Source organism: Hylobates moloch, unplaced genomic scaffold (genome assembly GCF_009828535.3).
Source record: "Hylobates moloch isolate HMO894 unplaced genomic scaffold, HMol_V3 SCAFFOLD_7, whole genome shotgun sequence".
Taxonomy (NCBI): domain Eukaryota; kingdom Metazoa; phylum Chordata; class Mammalia; order Primates; family Hylobatidae; genus Hylobates; species Hylobates moloch.
Window position 1 is genome coordinate 53,636,294 of NW_026652282.1, and position 5,348 is coordinate 53,641,641.

At 48.0% G+C, this 5,348-nt stretch overlaps 1 pseudogene; it reads right to left on the reverse strand.

Annotated features, from left to right (window-relative positions):
• Positions 1 to 3,290: 3,290 nt before the first annotated feature.
• LOC116811318 (ataxin-7-like protein 3) lies at positions 3,291 to 4,280 on the reverse strand (annotated as a pseudogene).
• Between the last annotated feature and the right edge of the window lie 1,068 nt (positions 4,281 to 5,348).

Below are 5,348 nucleotides of genomic sequence, written 5' to 3' on the forward strand. Positions count from 1 at the left end.
GCAGGCAGATCTAAAGGCCAAGATAGCTGGGGCAAACTGGCTTAATGGAACTGTACTGATGCTGAGCCGTGTGAGGAGGTGCAAAGTGTCAAATAGTAGATGCTACCTTTTCAATATACATGAATCACTTAACTCAAATGCAGCTGCTGCTCATCTCCATTTTGGAAGCTATTGCAAGGAAAAATTCAGTTAATAGTATTTTCATCTGGCTGTCTTCCTTTGCTATAATCTCTTGAAGTGAGAGTTATACATCACTGATATGTAAAACATATATGTTTTATATATATATATGTATATATATATGTATATATATGTGTGTGTATATATATGTATATATATATGTGTGTATATATGTATATATATGTGTGTATATATATGTGTATATATATATGTGTGTGTGTATATATATATGTGTATGTATATATATATGGCATTTTCAAGAGCACTTCATTTTTCCAAAGGCCTGATAAACACTTTATATCTTTCTGGTACTTGGAAGAAATGTGTAATTCTCATGCTATGTTGGGCACATGTCCATGCTGTTGCTGGTTGATGGAGCTTTAAGGGTTGGTTTGGTTCCTACTACTTCAGGGTAGGTTCTCAAATTTATGGATCCAAGCAGTCACCATTATCAATTCTGATGGTGTCAAATTAATCAAAGGTGTAAAACAGTGTCTCTCAGTCTTGGCTACACATTTTATTTTATTTTATTTTATTTATTTTATTTTATTTTACTTTACTTTATTTTTTACCAACAGGAGATGCAGTTTATTTACAAAAGCAGCCATGGGGGCAGAGGGAATACATAGCATTTACAGAGTTAGCTACCTGTACAGAATGAATTACATATGCAAAAATAAAAGTCTCAAGATGACAGGACAGCGTGAGCTCCACTCCCCTCCCTCAATCACCCCAGCATGTGGTAATGCCAGGCCGGTGGCCCCTGAGTATGTGGGGGTGGGGGGGTGGGAGTGATGCATGGAAGTAAAAGCCACTGGCCATGGAAATTAGTACAGAATCACCCCCCAACACCCTCTCCCACACACACACACTCAGACACATGATAGGATACAGACAAAGGGCAGATGACACCTAGCTGGGATTGGAAGGATAGGAATTGAAGTCTACACAGCCTGCTGTAAGAGGGAGGGGAGTGGGAAGCTCCTAGCAACTGTTCAACTACATGGTACAGGGAACTCTCTTTTCAGAAGGAAAAGGGTTTGTTCCCTCAGGGTCCTTGCTGGAGCAAGCCCATCTCTTACCCAGCCTAGGCAGGGGACTCTGCCCTGAGGGTGGGCCAAGGAACAATGGGGAAGTTTATGTGGACAAAGGAGTTCCCAAACTACTTCCCACTTCTCCCTCCTCTAACCAGAAGGGGGAAAAAGAGGAAAGAGAAGAGAAAAGGGTGTATTAGGGCCTGAGTTGCAGCTGCCTTTCAGAAGGGAGAGTGGCCCACAGCCTTACTCCCTTCACCTTCAGCCTACTCCCGAGATTGCATCTGGAAGGAGGCTGGAGGCCTGGTGAGATTCTCCTCTATCTCTGGCCTCCCTGGGAAGTAGAAGGCTATGGGGCCAAGAACAGAGGAGCCCAGGCCCCAGGATTTATTCTAACTCCTGCTAAAATCTGGTTTTTAAAAAATAATCACAATTTGTGGGCAAAACTAATTTGTAACCAGGCATCAGACACCATCAGAATCACCCTAGGGGGACAGTGGGGTTCCAAACAGGGCACTGTAGCCCCATCTCTGTTGTTCCCTTAACCTTCTAGGATCCCTAACCTGATCAGTCCAACCAATCCTGGGTACTAACTACCCAAATGTAGGATGGCTCCTCTTGGGAAGAGGGCAGAGGACATGTCCAACAAGTGCCAGAGAACTTGGCGAAGGATCACCTCTACCCATGTCAGTCAGCTCTGCTCTCGGCCCAGGTTGTGGTCCTCCAGATTGGTTCCTGGGAGTAGTGGTGCCCGCATAGAGGGGGGCTGGAATATCTCTTCAGGATGTAGACAAGGCAGGTGGACACACTGGCATTTGACAGTTCCACAGAAGGGCAATGATACCCCTTCCCCTCCACTGACAACCCAGAACACAGAGGGCACCCTCTCTTCCCACATAACTCCTAGGAAAGGTGGAAGAGGCATGAGATTAAGATTTTCCTCAGAGTCCCAAACCACAAGTACAGAATAAACAACTTAAAAGCACTAAGGGAGGGAAATGGGGGGCTTTCGAGGCAGGAGCACTGAGATAGGAAGAGAAGCCAGTCAAGGTGAAGGGGGTTGGCGAGCAGCAGTTGGGAACTTGGGCTGCCCTGGTAGGGCAGTGGGGCAGGGTGGGTAGGAGGAACACAGGGCCACCCCAGGAGAGTGATGCTGGGCCCCTTCCTGGGGCAGGGAATGAGGTAAGAAAACATTGCAAATAAAGCAACACAGTTCCCTCTCACCTTGGGGCACCACTCCTCACCAGCCCTGGGTCAGGGAGGAGAGTCATGGGGAATAATTCTGACACAGCTCCCTCTTCATATCCTCCCTTTCCCATTCCTTGAAGCTATAGAGGCTGGAGGCCCTTTCTTGGCACCCAACAACAAAAGGACAGCTCCTGCTGCCAAGGAAGCCCATGGGGACTAAGGGGAAAGGGCTGTCCCTGTGAAGGGTGGGGAAGGTAGTGGCAATTCTGGATGCCCACCTCAGCAGAGAGTACTCTGTGCCTGCCTACCCCTGGGACTGGGGACATTTGATAGGATTCTTCTCACAGACAGGACATGCCCATCCTTGCCCCTCAGCTCCAAGTTACTGGACCCATTCACATTGCTGAGGGCAAAGAGGGCAGGCCCCCTCCAGGCTCAGCTTCCAACCCACAGCCTCCCAGGCCACCACATTGCTTCTCAGCAGGGCTTAGTCCAGTTCCTATGGTGGGAGACAGGCAGTGCCTTGGCACAGTGCCCAGTTCAGGCCCCTGGCCTAGCTGGACATTCAGTAACTCACAGAATAAATAGAAAAACCACCACACTTATGTCCAAAGCATCATATGTCCAGGTCTGAGTCCTGCACACCGAGGAGGTGTGCTCCATTGTAGAGGACCTTGACAATGATTGGTTGGACTGATCAGGTTAGGGATCCTAGAGGGTTAAGGGAACAACAGAGATGAGGCACATAATCAGATCCTCTGCCTGCCTGGCCCACCGAGCTTCCCAAACCCCAACCCCTAGCAGCCATCCATTTGCCAGGCTATGGCACCTGGGTGGGGATCAGAAGAGAGGGCTCTGCTCAGCCAAAGGCTATCCCTTGCACCGAAGTCAGCTGATGTCATCATAGATGCTGGCCGTCAAGGGTATCGGTAACTTTGGCCTCTTCTTGTTGGAGCCCAGGTCGGAGGAAGTCCCTAGCAGGCTCAAATGAGATTTCTTTTTCTTGGTTTTCTGTGTCTCAGAGCTGTTGGTACCTAGACCCCATCCCTGATTTTCACTCATCTTGGGGGAGCCTGAATCACAGGGTGAGAGATCAGAGGAGCAGTCCCACTGAAGCTGGCTGATCAGGGCCTGGCTGTCAGTCATGTCAAAGCTGTCATTATCCTGGGAGCTCTCCACCTCTGGATGGACAGCTGAGGCCCTGAAGAAATACATCTGCAAGGTTCACTTCTGCTCATCTGTGGGCAGTGCAGGGACTTTGTGCACATCTTCTTGGTATCTTCAGAAATCACCCTACATTGCATGCTTAACAGGATATGAAGCTCCTCCGGCCCCAGGTTTCATAGCTGATCCCAGTTGAGTTGTTATACTTAAAAAAAATCAAATCACAAAGTTCCCCATTTTTGTGTTTTAAAGACTCAGATCTTCAAGGGGAATCGGTGTTCTTGCCTGATTTTTCTCTTCTTGGCTTTATTCTCTGAGCCATAGGACCAGTCGTTGTCATTGATGTCATCATTATCCTCTTGGTCACTTTCAGACTTGTCCATATTGTTGCTATTGGCAATCCGGTGGATGGCGATTCGGCTGCTATTCCCACCCATTCCCAGACACTTTTCCAGATGAGGAGCAAAATGGGAGGCAGGAATGCAACAGTTGCAATTGCGGCAAATACACTCTTTGCTCTTCCACTGGTTGAAAACCAAAATCCTTCATGCTATCAGGGTCCGTGTCATCCAGGAAGAGGTAGCCACACTTGGCAGCCTGGTGTACCTCGAAGCAGAATCCAGAACAAGAATTCTAGACTAGGTCCACTTATATCTCCCGAGCTATGGCCTCTAGTTTGCTGTTATTCAGGCCAGACAAAGACATTTCCTCCATTTTCTTTTGTAAACTCTTGTGGAGAGGGCGCTCTGACTGTTCATAGCACAGCCAGCGGGCAGGGGTGGGGGGTGAAGGAGGAATGGGGAAGGGGGAGAAGGAGAGGGGTGGTCAGGTAGCCTCTCAGGGAAGCATTCTCTGGGGGCAGCTGCTCCAGAACCCCATGTCAGTTGGTCCGTTCTCACCTCTCCCGGGGGCCTGAGGCCTGGCCGGGGGTTGGGCCTCCTTCCTGCCTCACCACCTCAATGGGCAGCCATGGCCTCTTCCCCTCCCTTCTTATCCAATCGCCGCCTCCTCCTCCTCACCTACCCTGTCCCCGCACAGTCCTCCAGGCCATCTTGGCTGCACTTTAGAGTCACCTGGAAAACTTTTAAAAGTTCAAATATCCAGATATTACCTCAGACAAATTAAATCAAAGTCTTTAGGAGTAGGTCCCAGACATCAGTATTCTTAGAGCTCTGTATTAGTCTGTTCTCATGCTGCTAATAAAGACCTACCTGAGACTGGGTACTTTATAAAGGAAAGAGGTTTAATTAATTCACAGTTCCACATGGCTGGGGAGGCCTCACAATCATGGTGGAAGGCAAAGGAGAAGCAAAGGCACGTCTTACACAGCAGCAGGCAAGAGGGCATATGCAGGGGAATTCCCTTTTATAAAACCATCAGACCTCATGAGACTTATTCACTATCAGGAGGACAGTACAGACCTGCCCCCATGATTCAATTACCTCCCACTGGGTCTCTCCCACAACACTTGGGGATTATTACAATTCGAGGTGAGATTTGGGTGGGGACACAGAGCCAAACCATATCAAGCCTGCCATCTGATTTCAATGTGCAGCCAAGGTTAAGAACCACCTAGATGCCATTTGAGTTACTGTGACGAGAGATATAACCAGCAACATTTGCAGAAATTATCATTTCTTCTTCTTTTCCACTTTTTGGTATGGGCATAAGTAATAAATATTATTCTGGGAAATCAAACTTAAGTACTATCCTTGATGAGTGTGTGATCAAAATATAGAGTCAGGGGCTCGCCAGGCATAGGAAGAATTCTTATGATTTGAA